The 21,202-nt window shown below is 38.1% G+C and overlaps 1 protein-coding gene across 4 annotated transcripts in view; it reads left to right on the top strand.

The window, feature by feature from the left end:
* The first annotated feature begins 4,255 nt into the window (after window positions 1-4,255).
* NR1I3 (nuclear receptor subfamily 1 group I member 3) overlaps window positions 4,256-21,202 on the top strand; it is a 174,768-nt gene continuing 157,821 nt past the window's right edge. For 2 of the 4 annotated variants that reach the window (XM_053704675.1, XM_053704670.1), the window contains exon 1: window positions 4,256-4,450. The gene's annotated coding sequence lies outside the window, so the exon portion shown is untranslated. The remainder of the gene's footprint in view (window positions 4,451-21,202) is intronic. The other 2 variants (XM_053704666.1, XM_053704660.1) reach the window with 2 other exon arrangements.

Genomic DNA, 21,202 nt, shown 5'->3' with positions numbered 1-21,202 from the left:
TGAGATTTATTACTGGTCTGAATTGACTGTTTTTCTTTTTTACTAGAAAAATATTGCTGAAAAAGGCTAAATGTGGATATAAAATTAGAGATATTGCATCTTTTGAATGAAGATTTTTTATTTCTTTTTGAATTTGAATTTTGTCTTTTAAAGAAAAATGAATAGGAAGAGGGAGAACATCTTGAATTGGAGGAGAGACAAACTCTATAAGAACTCCTTGAACTGTTTGCAGAATCCAAGGGTCTGAAGTAATATGAGTCCAATTTTGAGAGAAAAGAATTAGACTTCCTCCAACTTTTTATGGGAAAAAAGGTAGAGGAAGAAGAGACAATGAATTTACCTGTGGATTAGCGAGGTCTTGACCTGAAGTGAGATCCTCTTTGCTGCCAAGGTCTGGCACGTGCTGGGAAGAAATTTGAGGAATGGCCCTGTTCTTGATAGGCTTTGTTATAATTGAAATTTGATTGTTGGTATTGAGGTCTGGATAGAAAAGAGGCACGGCCGGGAAAGCGACCTCTTCCTTTACTGGCCCTGTCAGAGAAATTCTGTGTGTATAAAATTTTTCTCATATTATTTTTAACTTTGTTAAGGGTGGTGAATGTATTGGCATATTGATTAAGATATTTTAAAAATATATCACCGAAAAGAAAGCCATCTTTATCAGAGTGAATCTCATTAATTGCGAAATTGCAAATTTTAGGATCAATTCTACGTAATATATTTTTACGTCTTTCAATAATCATATTAGCATTTGTACTGCCAACAAAGGATACAATTCTTTGAACCCATTCCCTAACGGTATGCGGGTCCATATTAGTCTCATTCAAAACGTCTTCTTCAGAAAGCTCAAATAATTTAGTTATTGGACCAATGGTATCCAATAATCTTTTCTGACAATTCTTCCAGGATCTATCCAAACCTTTTTTGATTTTGTACCCTGGAGAACCTATGAATTTAAGGACTTTGGGATCAATATCAGGAGTGATATTGCTATTGTTTGGGAGAAGAGGTCTAGGGCATTCGGCCCTCATATTATTCCTTGCTCGTTTTTTGAGTGTTTTCTTTAATTGAAAAAATGTTAGAAAAACGAAAAACGGCAGTTGGAAGCCAAAAAACAAGGGGAAAAGAAAATACGAAAAACAAGGAGAAAAAATTAGCAGTAAATAGTTATTAAAATAACAATTAAAGAGAAAAAACCAACAGCAATAAAATAAAATAAAATTTATATAAATAAAACAATAATAACAACAAATAAATAAAAAAAATTATGAGCAATAAAACAGCACACTTATCTTTTGAATGAGCAGCAAAAGAAAGAGGAAGATGGGGAGCTCATTGGTCAGTATGGGTCTTCTGATTGGTCCATTATTACCCTGATATCTACATTAGCCTTCTCCTGGGCTAATTACATTGGTTCTTTTTTCTCTGTATTTATGTAATGTGTTTTATTATTCTTTGAAATGCTGCACACTAGTAGTAAAGGAAAGTAAAGCAAATATGAAGTCTCTGGTCTTGTAATAAAATCTAAAAATAAAAACCCATCCCAAAACGAAAAAAAAAAAATACATTACACAATATAATAAACAAATTATCAAAAATAATACAAATTATTCCTATTCTAATACCCATATAAAAAATAAAAACACCCCAAAATAAAAACCCTAATCTAGAATAAACTACCAATGGCCCTTAAAAGGGCCTTTTGTAGGGCATTGCCCTAAGTTAAACAGCTCTTTTACCTGTAAAAAAAATACAAAAACCCACTAACATTACAAACCTCGACCCGCCCAACCCTACAAAATAAAACAAAACTATCTAAAAAAAACTAAGCTACCCATTGCCATTTGTATGGGCATTGCCTTTAAAAGGGCATGTAGCTATTTTGCTGCCCAAACCTTAATTTAAAATAAAAACCCACCCCAGTGGCGAGAAGTCTTCATCTAGGCAGCCTCTTTAATCTTCATCTCGGGGGCAAAGTCCTCATCCAAGCGGCAAGAAGTCTTCATCCAGGCGGCCTCTTCAATCTTCATCCAGGCGGGATCTTCTATCTTGATCCCGGCGGCACGGAGCAGGTCCACCCTGAAGACATCGGGCGCGGAGAATCCTCTTCATACGGTCGCCGCCGTACACTAAATCTTCAATGCAAGGGAGCCGTTTCAAGATTGCGTTCCTATTGGCTGAAAAATTTGAATCAGCCAATAGGAATTAGAGCTGCTAAAATCCTATTGGCTGTTCAAATCAGTCAATAGGATTTAAGCAGCTCTCATTTAAAAACTGTAAGTGGATCTTCGGGGGTTAGTGTTTTTTTAAGGGTTTTTTGGGTGTTTTTTTTTTAGTTTAGGGTTTGGGCAGCAAAAGAGCTAAATGCCCTTTTAAGGGCAATGCCCATCCAAATGCCCTTTTCGAGGCATTGGGTAGTTTTTTTTAGATAAGGTTAGTTAAAATTTAACACTTTATTTAACATATATACAAGGACAGACAATTTACTTAAATTGGATCACTCTGTAGAAACAAACAATCATAAATTGTTTCTATATCTTATCATTCCAAGTGACCCAACTGTAACATCATAAAACCAAACCTTAACCAAAAGGTAAAGGTTTGGTTTTATGATGTTACAGTTGGGTCACTTGGAATGATAAGATATAGAAACAATTTATGATTGTTTGTTTCTACAGAGTGATCCAATTTAAGTAAATTGTCTGTCTTTGAATATATGTTAAATAAAGTGTTAAATTTTAACTAACCTTATCTAATCCAATAGTGCCTAATTCAGCACTTAGCTTAAATGCTACAAATCCTTGAATTCTTTCCCTAACCAACCTTCTTAGTTTTTTTTAGAGTTAGTTTTTTATTTTGGGGGGTTGGTTGGATTGTGGGTTTTACTGTTGGGGGGGTCTTTGTATTTTTTTTTTTACAGGTAAAAGAGCTGTTTAACTTAGGGCAATGCCATACAAAAGGCCCTTTTAAGGGCTATTGGTAGTTTATTGTAGGCTAGGGTTTTTTTTATTTTGGGTGGGCTTTTTTATTTTGATAGGGCAATTAGATTAGGTGTAATTCTTTTTTATTTTGGATAATTTCGTTTGTTATTTTTTGTAATTTAGTGTTTGTTATATTTTGTAATTTAGTCTTTTTTATTTTTTGTAATTAGATACTTTGTCATTTTTAGAGTAGTGTTAAGATTTTTTTAATGTGTAGTTTAGTTTAATTTAATTGGTATTTTAATTTTAGTTTAATAATTATATTAGTTTAATTGTTAGTTTAAACTTAGTTTTTTTAATTTGACAGGTAAGTTTTAATTTAATTTAAGATAGGGAAATTGTAATTTTAATCTAAAGTTAGGGGGGCGTTAGGTTTAGTGGTTACTAGTTTAAATTAGTTTATTTAATTGTGGGGGGCTTGCGGTGTAGGGGCTAATAGGTTTTTTTATAGTGGCGGCGGTGTAGGGCTTAATAACTTAAGTATAGTGGGGGTGTATGGCAGATTAAGGGTTAATAATATTTAACTAGTGTTTGCGATGCGGGAGGGTGGCGTTTTAGGGGTTCATACGTTTATTATAGTGGTGACGATGTCGGGGAGCGGCGGGATAGGGGTTAATAATTTTTTAGTGGGGGTGATATTGGGAGCTGCAGATTAGGGGTTAATAAATTTAATATAGTGTTTGCAATGCGGGAGGGCCTCGGTTTAGGGGTTAATAGGTAGTTTATGGGTGTTTAGTGCACTTTGTAGCAGTTTAGTTATGAGTTTTTTTGTAAACAGATTTGTAGTGTAAAACTCATAACTACTGCTCTCAGATGGCGTTACGGATCTTGTTGTTTTAGGCTGTAACGCAGGTTTTTTAGCCTCACCGCAAAACTCGTAATGGCAGTGCTATAGGAATCCCAGGAAAAAACGTCATTTTTACAAGTGCGGGACTGGCGTTGTGTTACAGGCTAAAAGGCTTGCGGTACAGCTATACCGACAAGACTTGTAATGGCTGAGGTGCTGTTTTAACGCTGAAAATGTTAAACGACGAACGCACAACTCGTAATCTAGCTGAATGTTTAGTTTGCAGTTTCACTATAACTGGATAAGAAAAAAACAATCAAAAAACTACATTTCCCAAAGTGCTTTGGTGTACTCAACAGTGAATTTTATCAGGTTGGTAGAAGAAAAAGAGGGTGGGACCTGTCCAAAACAGGTACAATGTGTATTAACAGCAGAGCAAGATTAGCAGGTTAGACCTCATTCCCTATGTATGCTGGGTAATATATTATGCAATTTCTTTTTTGTATCTGTTTATAACTAATAGTGTTACCCAACTTTCTTAGTAGTGAGACGAAAAGAAAAAAAAAAGTGTCACTTTCTGCCAGATTACAGCACCTTGTAGCAGCTGATGGTCCTCAACACTACAGCTCTGCCATTTGAAGTGTCTGCACTGAGCTCTGAGTGACATACATTCAAACAGTAGGTAACACTGGCTAAAACCTTGTTATAATGTTTAAAATAATGTTCTTGTCTGTACTATTTTATGTAGGGGTCTAATACAGGGGTGAGGATAGCAATATAATAGCATTTCTGTCCCTAGGGGCGAAGGAACAATATTGTGGTTGTTTTTCCTATAACTTTCCTACAGACAGCAACTTCAGAGAGATAATTGCAAACATTAATACTGTGCACTACATTTATCATTACACTGAAGTTGTTTTTCATAAGGGTAAGGTTAGATTAGTTCTATTTGTTTCCATCAAACCAAACATAGTATTGTCACCCCAATCAGATAGGCTTTTCTCTTAGTAAGCAGTACTTGCTCCCTGTAATATCAAACATGCTTAACCCTTCCTATTTCAGTCAGAATATTCACCAGTAATTGTTTGTTTTCCCTTGCTGTTTCATTACCACTTCTGCCGTAAAGCAATTCCATATTTCTGCTTTGCTTTTTATAAAGTAATAATTACACAAAGTACTTCTAAATCCCCCATCCCACAATTTAACCTCTTGCATTGGCTTTTTTTTTCTTCTTTAACTTCTTTATATCCTTTAAAGTGGAACTGAAAAATTATATTTGTTGGTTATTTTTAAATAATATTGTATTGAAATGTTTTTGTAAAATTACCAGTTTTTGTGACGTGTGCCATTTTACTGTATAAAAGAGTACAGTCACAATGAGCTAATTTAAACACACTTTTTTGAGGCTACAGGTAACTGCAAAATGTAATATACCTCTGTATTTTCATTAAATGTATGCAGTTCATCCATATAATCAACAAATGTCAGGGCCATTGTTCCCCAGGTTGCATCTTTTTTAGCTGAAATAGTAAGATATATATATATAGTGTACAGAATATTTAAGAAGTCACAAATTCCAGAATATAAATGCAGCAACGTCTCCTGCCTCTTGAAGTGGACATGACACTAAAAACTGATTATTAATGGGATATTGTACACTAGATTTTTCTTTGCATAAATGTTTTGTAGATGATCCATTTATATAGCCCGTCTGGGAGTGTTTTTGTAACAATGTATAGTTTTGCTTATTTTTTCATAACATTGTGCTTATATCAGATGTAGACCCAGTTCCACAATATTCCTGCTGCTATTGTTTGTATAATCTGTCTTTTCATATGAAGGGAAGGGGGGAGTGACTGCTTTTCCAGTTTTCTAAGCCCCTTTCAGTGGATGTCCCAGCATCACCTCATCAACAGTGCTAAACTGGGAGCTCTTAAAGGGACACTGTACTCAAATTTTTTCTTTTGTGATTCAGATTGAGCATGAAATTTTAAGCAACTTTCTAATTTATTCCTATTATCAAATTTTATTCATTCTCTTGGTATCTTTATTTGAAATGCAAGAATGTAAGTTTAGATGCCGGCCCATTTTTTATGAACAACCTGGGTTGTCCTTGCTGATTGGTGGATAAATTCATCCACCAATCAAAAACTGCTGTCCAGAGTACTGAACCCAAAAAAAGCTTAGATGTCTTCTTTTTCAAATAAAGATAGCAAGAGAACCAAGAAAAATTGATAATAGGAGTAAATTAGAAAGTTGCTTAAAATTGCATGCTCAATCTGAATCACAAAAGAAAAAATTTGAGTACAGTGTCCCTTTAAATAAGGTTTTATATGGATTTTTATATCAGTATCTGTGCATATTCTTCTTTAATGTAGTGTATATTACATGCAGTTGTATAGTAATATCTCAAGGCAAAATCTCAATCATTACCCACAACGGAAAAAAATAAAATCAGAGTGTGGGGGGGGGGGGGGGGTGCTAGGTAGCTATAAACTGGAATATATAAATAAAAGAGAAAAAAAGCTTCACCTTTATCCAGCACTCAATTAATACCCCAAATCCAATACCATTTCTGATACCAAAACATGAAGGGTTAAAACTTACCAATAAAACACTTTAAAACATGACAACAATTAAAACATAAAAAGATTGACTACCAATTCAAACACTCATATATACCGTCAAGACTGCAAAAAGTAGACAATTTTAACATTAAAAGGCCTCAGGTTACCCACTATTGCCTATTCATCAATTGAAAAGATCACTATCAAGCTGTCTATTTAATGACTATTAAAGCACAAACAGTGCTAATAAGGGGTGGACTGCTCATTAGTTTATTATATAACTCCGGTATATTATAATTCTTCCAATGAGAAAACATAGCACATTTTACTAGAATTTAGAATTGCTCTTCCATCAATACCAAGGGATAAAATAAAAAAAAAATCAGGTTTTTTTGCATTTTGCCCAGATGCAAGAGTGGTCAGACCTTTGATGACTTAATACCAATACTCACATGGTACCAACTAAATTACAAAACTTCTAGTTCCAATCTTTCAAGTGTACACCCCTATTTAGAGTAAGATATAGGAATCTCAAAGAAAATGCTTATTATGGTAATAATAATAATATCTACATGATACTGCCTATCAGCTAGATTACGAGTTTTGAGCACTATAGGGAAATTAATGACTGCCACAAAAGCGGCGGTATTTCACCTCCCTATAGCACTGCTATTACAGGTTTTGAAAAACCCGGCTTGTGCGGGCGATATGGTGGCGTTGAGCACCATACCTCACCCAAATACAAGCAGTGTTTTGACGTGCTCGTGCACGATTTCCCCATAGACATCAAAATAAAAAAGCCCCCCCAAAATAAAAAATAAAAAACAAGCCTACACTAAAATGCCAATAGCCCTTAAAAGGGCCTTTTGCAGAGCATTGCCCCAATGAACCAAACCCCCCAAATAAAAACCTATCTAAATAAACCTAAGCTAACCATTGCCCTGAAAAGGACATTTGGATGGGCATTTAGCTCTTTTACATTGCCCAAAACCCTACTCTAAAAATAAAACCCACCCAATAAACCCTTAAAAAAAACCTAACACTAACCCCAGACGATCCACTTACAATTTTCGAAGACCACTGGAGGGCGGCGGTTTAGGGGTTAATAGGTTTATTATAGTGGCGACGACGGGGAGCGTCGGAATAGGGGTTAATATATTTTTTAAGTGGCGGCGATGTCCGGAGTGGCAGATTAGGGGTTCATTAATTTATTATAGTGTGTGCGATGTAGGAGGGCCTCAGTTTAGGGGTTCATAGGTAGTTTATGGGTGTTAGTGTACTTTTTAACACTTTAGTTATGAGTTTTATGCTACAGCTTTGTAACGTAAAACTCATAATTAATTACTTTAGATGGCGATACGGATCTTGTGGAAGTTGTGGTTATAGAGTGTACCGCTCACTTTTTGGCCTCCCAGGCAAACTTGTAATACCGGCGCTATGGGAGTCCCATTGAAAAAGGACTTTTTTTAAAGTGTGGTACTGACGTTGCGTGACGGCCACAAAGGTGTGCGGTAAACCTATACCTACAAGACTTGTAATAGCAGCGTTAGAAAAAAAGCAGTGTTATGAAGTATAACGATGCTTTTTCACTCATAACGCCAAACTCGTAATCTAGCTGATTGATGTTATTAATGGGATATTAACAATGATTTTAAAATATATATATATATATAGTGTTTTTATTAGGGTTATGGTAGAGGATTATGACCAGCACTGGCATCCTATTTATTTGGGCTATTTTAATTGCTGCCTAAAACATAAACTACTAGTACTGTCTGGTAAACAGTGTACGAGTGATGTCTTCTAGGCAACAGACATTAAATAATAAAGCTGAGGTGGGGAGCATATTTTTCAAAACTTTTGATGATCTCATACTGGAAGGTAGCAAGCTCAGGAGTAATTTATGTAACTGCTTCTTTACAGCATAGGAGGCTGATTCCTGGAAAAGCCTTACAATAGAGGTGGTAGGCTCAAAAACTGCAAAAATGCCTGGAGTATACTTATGCATAACTAATGAGAATTAAACAGTTTTATTATCTACATTAAAACAATGATTTATTTTCATTATAAATTACCTTATGTTTGTGTAAAATTGGGCTTGCTTCAGAAAGGTCATAAAGAAAATTCTGTAACCAAAGTGAGCTGCAAACTGCTGCAGTGGTGCAAATTGCCTGAACCATCTACATATCTTACTTCCCTTGCTCGTCGCTAATTTGGACCAATTTAAAATGAATTTGGGCACTATTCTAAACAACCACTGTGTAAAATATGAAGCTGGGTCAGACAGTTTGCAGCATATTTAAGTGCAGAATCTGAATGTCAGCCTCTCTAAGGAAAGAGCAGCAAGCACAATCAATGTATTTTACAACACAAGACAAAAAAGCTAAATTAAAAATAAATTAATACCACAATATTGTTTAATTCAATTTTTTTTTGTCACTTTAAAGGGACACTAAAGTTAAAACTAAACTTTCATTATTTAAACAAAGCTTGCAATGAAAAAAGATTATGCACAGTCTGAGGCACCAGGTCCTACTGAGCATAGGTTCACAGTTTATACATAGACAAATCTGTGATTGCTGCTGGCTGTCACATAATACAGGGGACAGGGGAATGGAAAGAAAACATAATTTATGCTTACCTGATAAATTCCTTTCTTCTGTAGTGTGATCAGTCCACGGGTCATCATTACTTCTGGGATATTACTCCTCCCCAACAGGAAGTGCAAGAGGATTCACCCAGCAGAGCTGCATATAGCTCCTCCCCTCTACGTCACCCCCAGTCATTCGACCAAGGACCAACGAGAAAGGAGAAACCAAGGGTGTAGTGGTGACTGGAGTATAATTTAAAAAATAACTGCCTGCCTTAAAAACAGGGCGGGCCGTGGACTGATCACACTACAGAAGAAAGGAATTTATCAGGTAAGCATAAATTATGTTTTCTTCTGTTAAGTGTGATCAGTCCACGGGTCATCATTACTTCTGGGATACCAATACCAAAGCAAAAGTACACGGATGACGGGAGGGATAGGCAGGCTCTTTATACAGAAGGAACCACTGCCTGAAGAACCTTTCTCCCAAAAATAGCCTCCGAGGAAGCAAAAGTGTCAAATTTGTAAAATTTGGAAAAAGTATGAAGCGAAGACCAAGTTGCAGCCTTGCAAATCTGTTCAACAGAGGCCTCATTCTTGAAGGCCCAAGTGGAAGCCACAGCTCTAGTAGAATGAGCTGTAATCCTTTCAGGAGGCTGCTGTCCAGCAGTCTCATAAGCTAAACGTATTATACTACGAAGCCAAAAGGAAAGAGAGGTAGCAGAAGCCTTTTGACCTCTCCTCTGACCAGAGTACACGACAAACAGAGAAGATGTTTGTCGAAATTCCTTAGTTGCCTGTAAGTAAAATTTTAGGGCACGAACTACATCCAGATTGTGTAGTAGACGTTCCTTCTTCGAAGAAGGATTTGGGCACAAAGAAGGAACAACAATCTCTTGATTGATATTCCTGTTAGTGACTACTTTAGGTAAGAACCCAGGTTTAGTACGCAGAACTACCTTATCTGAATGAAAAATCAAATAAGGAGAATCACAATGTAAGGCTGATAACTCAGAGACTCTTCGAGCCGAGGAAATAGCCATTAAAAATAGAACTTTCCAAGATAACAACTTTATATCAATGGAATGGAGGGGTTCAAACGGAACGCCCTGTAAAATGTTAAGAACAAGGTTTAAACTCCATGGCGGAGCAACAGTTTTAAACACAGGCTTAATCCTCGCCAAAGCCTGACAAAAAGCCTGAACGTCTGGCACTTCTGACAGACGTTTGTGTAACAGAATAGACAGAGCTGAGATCTGTCCCTTTAATGAACTAGCGGATAAACCCTTTTCTAAACCTTCTTGTAGAAAAGACAATATCCTAGGAATCCTAACCTTACTCCAAGAGTAACCTTTGGATTCACACCAATATAGGTATTTACGCCATATCTTATGGTAAATCTTTCTGGTAACAGGCTTCCTAGCCTGTATTAAGGTGTCAATAACTGACTCAGAAAACCCACGTCTTGATAAAATCAAACGTTCAATTTCCAAGCAGTCAGCTTCAGAGAAGTTAGATTTTGATGTTTGAAAGGACCCTGTATCAGGAGATCCTGTTTCAGAGGTAGAGACCAAGGTGGACAGGATGACATGTCCACCAGGTCTGCATACCAAGTCCTGCGTGGCCATGCAGGTGCTATTAGAATCACTGATGCTCTCTCCTGTTTGATTCTGGCAATCAATCGAGGAAGCATCGGGAAGGGTGGAAACACATAAGCCATCCTGAAGTCCCAAGGTGCTGTCAGGGCATCTATTAGGACTGCTCCTGGATCTGGACCCGTAACGAGGAAGCTTGGCGTTCTGTCGAGACGCCATGAGATCTATCTCTGGTTTGCCCCAACGTCGAAGTATTTGGGCAAAGACCTCCGGATGAAGTTCCCACTCCCCCGGATGAAAAGTCTGACGACTTAAGAAATCCGCCTCCCAGTTCTCCACTCCCGGGATGTGGATTGCTGACAGGTGGCAAGAGTGAGACTCTGCCCAGCGAATTATCTTTGATACTTCCATCATTGCTAGGGAGCTCCTTGTCCCTCCCTGATGGTTGATGTAAGCTACAGTCGTGATGTTGTCCGACTGAAACCTGATGAACCCCCGAGTTGTCAACTGGGGCCAAGCCAGGAGGGCATTGAGAACTGCTCTCAATTCCAGAATGTTTATTGGCAGGAGACTCTCCTCCTGACTCCATTGTCCCTGAGCCTTCAGAGAATTCCAGACGGCACCCCAACCTAGAAGGCTGGCGTCTGTTGTTACAATTGTCCAGTCTGGTCTGCTGAATGGCATCCCCCTGGACAGATGTGGCCGAGAAAGCCACCATAGAAGAGAATTTCTGGTCTCTTGATCCAGATTCAGAGAAGGGGACAAGTCTGAGTAATCCCCATTCCACTGACTTAGCATGCATAGTTGCAGTGGTCTGAGGTGTAAGCGAGCAAATGGCACTATGTCCATTGCCGCTACCATTAAGCCGATTACCTCCATGCATTGAGCCACTGACGGGTGTTGAATGGAATGAAGGGTGCGGCAAGCACTTTGAAGTCTTGTTAACCTGTCCTCTGTCAGGTAAATCTTCATTTCTACAGAATCTATAAGAGTCCCCAGGAAGGGAACTCTTGTGAGTGGAACGAGTGAACTTTTCTTTTCGTTCACCTTCCATCCCTGTGACCTTAGAAAAGCCAGTACTAACTCTGTATGAGACTTGGCAGTTTGAAAACTTGAAGCTTGTATCAGAATGTCGTCTAGGTACGGAGCTACCGAAATTCCCCGCGGTCTTAGTACCGCCAGAAGAGCACCTAGAACCTTTGTGAAGATTCTTGGAGCTGTAGCCAATCCGAATGGAAGAGCTACAAACTGGTAATGCCTGTCTAGAAAGGCAAACCTTAGATACCGGTAATGATCTTTGTGAATCGGTATGTGAAGGTAAGCATCCTTTAAATCCACTGTGGTCATGTACTGACCTTCTTGGATCATGGGTAAAATTGTCCGAATAGTCTCCATTTTGAATGATGGAACTCTTAGGAATTTGTTTAGGATCTTTAAATCCAGGATTGGTCTGAAAGTTCCCTCTTTTTTGGGAACCACAAACAGATTTGAGTAAAACCCTTGTCCCTGTTCCGACCGTGGAACTGGATGGATTACTCCCATTAACAATAGTTCTTGTATGCAGCGTAGAAACGCTTCTTTCTTTGTTTGGTTTGTTGACAACCTTGACAGATGAAATCTCTCTCTTGGAGGAGAGTATTTGAAGTCCAGAAGGAATCCCTGAGATATTATCTCTAGCACCCAGGGATCCTGGACATCTCTTGCCCAAGCCTGGGCGAAGAGAGAAAGTCTGCCCCCCACTAGATCCGATCCCGGATCGGGGGCCCTCAATTCATGCTGTTTTAGGGGCAGCAGCAGGTTTCCTGGCCTGCTTGCCCTTGTTCCAGGACTGGTTAGGTCTCCAGCCTTGTCTGTAGCGAGTACCAGATCCTTCTTGTTTTGGAGCAGTGGAAGTTGATGCTGCTCCTGCTTTGAAATTCCGAAAGGAACGAAAATTAGACTGTCTAGCCTTAGGTTTGGCTTTGTCTTGAGGCAGGGCGTGGCCCTTACCTCCTGTAATGTCAGCGATAATTTCTTTCAAACCGGGCCCAAATAAGGTCTGTCCCTTGAAAGGTATATTAAGTAATTTGGACTTAGAAGTTACATCAGCTGACCAGGATTTTAGCCACAGTGCTCTGCGCGCCTGAATGGCGAATCCGGAATTCTTAGCCGTAAGTTTAGTTAAATGTACTACGGCTTCCGAAATGAATGAATTAGCTAGCTTAAGTATTCTAAGCCTGTCCGAAATGTCGTCCAGCGTAGCTGAACTAAGGTTCTCTTCTAGAGACTCAATCCAGAATGCCGCTGCATGCAAACCGGCGCAATGCATGCAAGGGGTTGCAATATAAAACCTTGTTGAACAAGGTAACCCTCTAACTTTTTATCCATTGGATCTGAAAAGGCACAGCTATCCTCTACCGGGATAGTGGTACGCTTAGCTAAAGTAGAAACTGCTCCCTCCACCTTAGGGACCGTTTGCCATAAGTCCCGTGTGGCGGAGTCTATTGGAAACATCTTTCTAAATATCGGAGGGGGTGAGAACGGCACACCGGGTCTATCCCACTCCTTAGTAATAATTTCAGTTAGTCTCTTAGGTATAGGAAAAACGTCAGTACTTGTTGGTACAGCAAAATATTTATCCAACCTACACATTTTCTCTGGTATTGCAACTGTGTTACAATCATTCAGGGCCGCTAACACCTCCCCTAGTAATACACGGAGGTTTTCCAGCTTAAATTTAAAATTTGAAATATCTGAATCCAATCTGTTTGGATCAGAACCGTCAGCCGCAGAATGAAGCTCTCCGTCCTCATGTTCTGCAAGTTGTGACGCAGTATCTGACATGGCCCTAGCATTATCAGCGCACTCTGTTCTCACCCCAGAGTGATCACGCTTGCCTCTTAGTTCTGGTAATTTAGCCAAAACCTCAGTCATAACAGTAGCCATATCTTGTAATGTTATTTGTAATGGCCGCCCAGATGTACTGGGCGCCACCATATCGCGCACCTCCCGAGCGGGAGATGCAGGTACTGTCACGTGAGGCGAGTTAGTCGGCATAACTCTCCCCTCGTTGTTTGGTGGAATTTGTTCAATTTGTACAGATTGACTTTTATTTAAAGTAGCATCAATACAGTTAGTACATAAATTTCTATTGGGCTCCACTTTGGCGTTGGCACAAATAGTACAGGTCTCATCCTCTGAATCAGACATGTTTAACACACTAGCAAATAAACTTGCAACTTGGAAATATTATTCAAGTAAAACACAATGAAAAAACGTACTGTGCTTTAAGAAGCACTGAAAGATATATAACAGTTGAAATCAATAAACTTTGAAAAACAAAACACAATTTAGCAAAGGTTTGTTCCCATTAGCAAAGAAAAACTAACCCTGATGGCATAAAAAAGTTAAAGAATAAACGTTTTTTATCACAGTCAATTATAATCTCACAGCTCTGTTAGATTACTTCCCTCAAACAAGCTTTGAAGACCCCTGAGTTCTGTAGAGATAAACCGGAACATGCAGGAAAAAACAATGAGCTTCTGACTGAAATTTTTGATGCGTAGCAAAAGCGCCAAAAAAAGGTCCCTCCCCCTCACACACAACAGTGAGAGAGATCAGTAAACTGTCATAATTAGATCAAGCAACTGCCAAGTGGAAAAATAGTGCCCAAACATTTTATTCACCCAGTACCTCAGAAAATGAAAACGATTTTACATTCCAGCAAAAACGTTTAACATAAATTAAGAGTTATTAAAAACCTGTTGCTTTGCAATTAGGCTAAAGTCTTATATACACAGTGTAATTCCAGTGAAGTACCATTCCCCAGAATACTGAAATGTTAAATATACATACATGATATTATGTCGGTATGGCAGGATTTTCTCATCAATTCCATTGTCAGAAAATAAAAACTGCTACATACCTCTTTGCAGATTAAACTGCCCGCTGTCCCCTGATCTGAAGTTTACCTCTCCTCAGATGGCCGAGAAACAGCAATATGATCTTAACAACTCCGGCTAAAATCATAGTAAAAACTCTGGTAGATTCTTCTTCAAACTCCACCAGAGAAGGAATAACACACTCCGGTGCTATTAAAAAATAACAAACTTTTGATTGAAGAAATAAAACTAAATAAAATCACCATAGTCCTCTCACACATCCTATCTAGTCGTTGGGTGCAAGAGAATGACTGGGGGTGACGTAGAGGGGAGGAGCTATATGCAGCTCTGCTGGGTGAATCCTCTTGCACTTCCTGTTGGGGAGGAGTAATATCCCAGAAGTAATGATGACCCGTGGACTGATCACACTTAACAGAAGAAATTCAGAGTAAGTGCTATTTGATTGTCTTTTTATTATGCATTTGTTGATTATGTAATTTACTGTATTTAATGGTCCTTTAAGCTTACACCTGATATGGAAACAAGGGCAAATTATAGGGGCTTCTGATTCGTATCTGCCATCCAAATTTATGCTTTTATGATTTGCTGTATTTTCTGTTCGTAATGGAATCTTGGTCACTATGAATTCTTTCTATGGCTTGCTGATACGTGTTGAGATATGGATCCCGTCTACTACATGCATAGATGTACTTGACTCATGTATTTTCAAAATATTTACTGGTCCCTGGTTTTCATTACTATTACTTATTTATTGCAAATCCACTTGACGCATGCAATGCTGGAGTGTTTTTTTTATTTCTACTACTGGCGTAAACTGTCTATCTTAGTATCCTCGTAACAATAACCGTACAAGAACACTGTTCCCTCACTGGGAATTTTAAAAACATGCCTCTAAAGAGGCTTTTCTGGATAGGTTGGTGAGGGGTACTTAAGTGCAGTGGCCCACCAGTGTTTATTGGGACCGTGAGTGTGCCAAGGGCATGGGCGGGTTTGGGCAGGGTTGGTGTGTGCCAGTTGAGACATTGACCCTAACCGTGGAAGCTGGTAAAAGGACAATGGGCAGAGTTACAACCCCTGACAATTCTGCAAGATCTGGAACAGATGGGAGGTATATATATATATTAAATAAATATTCTAGGTTAGCAAGGAGATCAGGAAAGGACTCAAAGCCAGTAATTGCCACTTATACAACTGGCAATCTGTGTCACCAATTACACATGACTTGAGTTTAATTCCCTTTACAAATGAAATTTTCAGAACGAGTTGCTTACTTTAAAAGCAAAATAGGTCAAAGCCAATTGTACATTGATAGAATATATCATTTACATGGGAAAACAGTTTTTACTCTATTCATCCCCCACTAAAGTATAAACATCCTATTTTTACAGAGTTCTAAATTCCATTGTGGTGTTTTATATAGATTTGAAAATATTCCATAAAAGAACTTGTATAAGCCAGCTTCCCATTATCCCAGGCTATTTCTAAGCCTGAGGCAGTAATCTGGATTTTATTAAAAAACATAAAACACAATGTGGAGAACAGAAGGTGAATAGGAGACATTCAACAAGACAACATGTAATCTTATTGGCTGAGCAGTACCCTGATTTAATATCATGAAGATAAAGAATAATGGGAGAATTTCCTCTATTACTGACATAGGATCAATCACTGCAGACTGCTATAAATGAAGAATTATTATACAATCTACACTATAACCAAATTGCCACATACAGTTAAATGTCATTGTGTTGCCCTTTGTGGAATGTAAAGAGATATAGATTAAACACAAGTATCTTTAGTTTAGATCTAAGTTTTAATAGTCACATATTTTAGCAATATTAGCCCCTATAATTGCACTGCAAAAAAGAAATCTGTATCTTAACCCACCCTCTGTTTAAAAAAAATAATAGTCTACTTTTGCATTTCTGCTATTCCATACCTATACAGTTGTAATATTAAGTGCTTTGCTAACAAGAGCCCCTATTTAAATAAATTATGAGAAAGAATGCTTAGTCAAACATTGCAACGTCATCATAATGTTTGATCATGTAAAATTAACGTGAATCTATTCCTGTATATAACTTAATGGTAATCACTTTGATTTAACACCAGCTTAGAGGTTTTAATACAACCTTTAAAGGGAAAGTAAAACTCGCAATTAAATTCCCCATTTTTAAATTATACATAGTGGAACAACTATGCAAGATATTATTTATTTATTTATTATTCTTTCTTTTTCTGTAACATAACTTCAAAAATTGTCTTTTTTTTCCCTCTGCCCAGACTTCAGAAACATTCTTTATAGTGATTACTTGATCAGTGCTGAGATCATTTACATGATCTGTCCTTAATTGACCACAACAAAGGAGAAAATATAAACAGACTAACAAAAATACTTTTAAAACATTTAGGGCCAGATTAAAAGTGGAGTGGTATTTAACGCTCCCACTCTAACTCCACTAGAAGCTTTTTGTGTGCGTCGGGTAGCGCTCATATTACAAGTTGAAAGTAAACTGTTTTTGCTCAAATGCTAACCAGATGCGTGCAAAAAGCCAATGTTAGGATATCTTGCGTGCGTTAACATATTCCCCCTTACAAGTCAAGGGAGCAACAAAAAAAAGTGAGAAAAAAGAAAACCTAACCCCCTACTCGCACACAAACCCAATCGCATATTCTCAAGTGTGGTAATCCCCACAGAAAATACAGGAAACGTACACAATATAAAAAAAAATAAATGTCCTCTTCTGGCAAAAGTCAGTATTTAGTGTAACCTCCCTTGGCACTAAGCACATATTTTGGGGAGAGTGTTGTGAAGTTTATATTTGTATTTAGACATGTATATGTATGTATCTCAATGTTTAAGTCCTGTGTCTGCCTGAGACTTCATATTTTTTAGGAAAGTCAAAATTAAACTTACATGATTTGGATAGAGCATGTCATTTTAAGACACTTTTAAATTCACTTCTATTTTCAAATGTGCTTTGTTCTCTTGCTATCCCTTGTTAAAAAAAGAATACGCACATATCCTGCACTAGTGGGAGCAAGCTGCTGATTGGTGCCTGCACACATTGATCTCTTGTGATTAGATAACTAGATGTGTTCAGCTAGCTGCCAGTAGGGCAATGATGTTCATTCAGCAAAGGATAGCAAGAGATTGAAGCAAATTTGATAAAAGAAGTAAATTGGAAAGTTGTTTAAAATTGTATGTTCTATCCAAATCATGAAATAACATTTTGGGGTTTCTTTTCCCTTTAACCAGAGCTCTGAGGACGCGATATCCCGACGAGCGTTAAATTAAATTGCGTTCAATCGATTGAGTTTACTTTCAACTTGTAATATGAGCGCTACACCCGAATAAACCCCTTTCCGCTCACGCATAACTGTTGGCGCGCCACTTGTAATCTAGCCCATATTTTGTGAGCATATTTTATTTTTTTGCATTTCAGTGCATAAAGGGACAGTCAAGTCCAAAAAAAAAGTTCATGATTTAAATAGGGCATGTAATTTTAAACAACTTTCCAATTTACTTTAATCACCAATTTTGCTTTGTTCAATTGGTATTCTTAGTTGAAAGCTAAACCTAGGAGGTTCATATTCTAAATTTCTTAGACCTTGAAGTCTGCCTCTAATCTGAATGCATTTTGACCACTAGAGGGCATTAGTTCATGTGTTTCATATAGATAACGTTGAACTCATGCACGTGAAGTTACCCTGGAGTGAGCACTGATTGGCTAAAATGCAAGTCTGTCAAAAGAACTGAAATAAGGGGGCAGTTTGCAAAAGCATAGATACAAGGTAATCACAGAGGTAAAAAGTGTATTTATATAACAGTGTTGGTTATGCAAAACTGGGGTTTGGGTAATAAAGGGATTATCTTTCTTTTTAAACAACAAAAATTCTGGTGTTGACTGTCCCTTTAAATTTTAATATATACTGTATTACTGTAAAACAACATTATTTTAATCTCCCTATTTTAAAGGGACATAAGAAGTGCAAAAATAAAATGCTCTTATTATTATTTTATTATTATTCTTTATTTATAAAGCTCCAACAGATTCCGCAGCGCTGTCCATGGGTACAAAGATAAAAGTACAGTACAATACAATATAAAAGACATCAGGCAAAGTTTAACAAACAAATACAGGGGGAATTGAGGGCCCTGTTCCCGTGCGAACTTACAATCTAGATGGTAGGAGGGTGAGAAACAGGAGGTGGGGACTGCAAAGGTGAGAATGATGTTAGTGTGGAGTTAGATGGGGACAGCAATTAGGCAAGTGGAATTCATTTGTTACTGATTTGGAGATAGGCTTCCATGAACAGAAAGGTCTTTAGGGAGCGTTTAAAGGAGGAAAGGTTAGGGGAGAGTCTGACAGCTTTAGGAAGTGCATTCCAGATGGTTGGTGCCGCACGAGAGAAGTCCTGTAGCCTAGCATGGGAGGAGGTGATGGTAGAAGATGCAAGGAGCAGGTCATTGTTGGATCTTAGGGGGCGGGCTGGAGTATATTTGTTGATGAGTGAGGACAGGTGGGGGGGTGCGTTGGTAAGGGCTTTGTAGGTCAGGATGAGAATTTTAAATTTAATTCTGCTGTGGATGAATAGCCAGTGTCGGGAGAGGTGGATTAGCCTAGCAGAAGCATTTTAGGATGGATTGAAGAGGGGAAAGGCGGGAGAGAGGGAGACAAGTAAGTAGGTTATTACAGTAGTCAAGTCGGGAGATTACCAGGCAGTGAATTAGCTGTTTAGTAGTTTCAGCACTCAGAAACGGATGAAGTTTGGAGATATTGCGTAGGAGGGTTGCGACAGGAGGAAGAAAGCAATTGGATGTAGGGTATGAATGACAGATTGGAGTCAAGTGTAACTCCTAGGCAGCGGACTTGGGGTGATGGGGAGATAGTGGTGTCATCAACAGTGATTGAAAAGTTAGGAACCGGGGTAGAATTAGAGGGGGGGATTAGAAGGAGCTCAGTCTTGGACATTTTGATTTTTAGGTGGTGAGAGGCCATCCAAGAAGAAATGCCAGATAAGCAGACACTGATGTGAGAAAGGACAGAAGGAGAGAGTGAAGGGGTGGATAGGTAGATCTGAGTATCATCAGCACAGAGGTGGTAGTTGAAGCCATAGCTACTGATAAGTTTACCCAGTGAGGAAGTATAAATAGAGAAGAGTAGAGGACCCAGAACAGAGCCTTGAGGTACTCCAACAGACAGAGGCAATTGAGAGGAGGAGTCGCCAGCAAAGGAGACAGAAAAGGACCTATTAGAGAGAGAAGAGTGGATAATGTATTATTGTACTGTTGCTTGTATATTACTAAGTGTTTAACCCCTGCACATTGATTAATATATTGTTAAAGCCAGCTCTTTGAGTGGCAGTGCACTAGTGGGAGCTAGCTGAATACATCTGGTATATATGTTTGGAGCTGCCAATCACCAGTTATGATAACAAGTAAATTGAAAAGTCTATCAAAATGAAATGCTCTGTCTGAATTATGAAGATTTCATTTTGACTTTCATGTCCCTTTAACTATTTCAATTTAATATTGTGCCTTTTAATTTTCAGGGACTTCTCTTTCCGCATATATTTATCTACTGAACAAATCAGAGATTGAATTCATTTCCACAGAGCACAAATATTAGTTCTGGTTAGAGACAAGCTTTGTTTCATACTTGTGCAGTTCATAGGATTGAAAGGGTTAAGTGCCTAACACAATGTCTGACCCAGAATTCGCTCATAGTTTGCATAGTCCTCAGCCAGTGTTGTGATGTGTACGGTATGTGAAATGACATGTGCATGAACTCTGCCCTTCAGATAAGAACAGGTACAGCGCTCATAAACACATTACATGCTGCATTGCCCAACCAAACAGCTAAACACCAAGACAAAAGCAATTATTGCTGTGCTGCAGCTAGTCACTGAAGCATTGACTCCCCCTTGGGCTACATACAATGCAAGATGGCTACCAACCAAAGCACCGAGACCACCCTATTAATAGCAGAAACTCAAACCTCTCAACAATAGAGCGGCTCAAGCAGTGCAGCAGCTAATAAGTCATAGCAAAAGCTTTGTTTTCTATGACAGCCACTATAACATCTCCTATAAATGCCAGTATTGAAGGGATTTGAAAGTCAGCAATTTATGATTTAGGTAGAGTTTGTAATTTGAATAGATTTTCCATTTTTCTTGTATCATCAAATATGCTTTGTTCTATTGGTATCCTTTGTAGAAAAGTCAGCCCTACAGCAGCCATGCTTTACACATTAGGTGAACCAATGACAAGAAGCATATATGTGTAGCAACCAATCACCAACTAGCTTCCAGCTTCTGAGCCTACCTAGTTATACTTTTCAACAAAGGATACCAAAAAAACAAAGTAAATTGAATACAGAAGTAAATTCAAAAGTCTCTTAAAATGTCATGCTCTATCCTAACTGAACAATGAAAAATTCATTTTGACTTTCATGTCCCATTAGGTGGGGAGCTTACATTGCTCCCACAGATTTTTTATTTTTTTATGACTTCAAATACAGGTGGTAAGAAAATTCAAGAACTTCTGTGATATGCATAAGGGTATCACAACAGGACAACAGGAAATATGGGCAGACTCAAGGTGCCTTCTGATTCTTATCTGCCGTCAATGTCTATGTTTCTTGATACTGTCTGGTTCTTCTAAAGGTATTCCCCAAAAGATGTCTAAATATATTATATAATTATTGTAACAAGTGTAATATATACTAATTCACAATTCAATCCATAAGCAAATCCAAACATGTGATCAAAAAATCTAAAATAAAATTTTAAGTCAAA

Source organism: Bombina bombina, chromosome 1 (assembly GCF_027579735.1).
Source record: "Bombina bombina isolate aBomBom1 chromosome 1, aBomBom1.pri, whole genome shotgun sequence".
NCBI classification, from domain to species: domain Eukaryota; kingdom Metazoa; phylum Chordata; class Amphibia; order Anura; family Bombinatoridae; genus Bombina; species Bombina bombina.
Note: the sequence above shows the minus strand (reverse complement) of the source record. Positions and strands in the feature narration are given on the sequence as shown.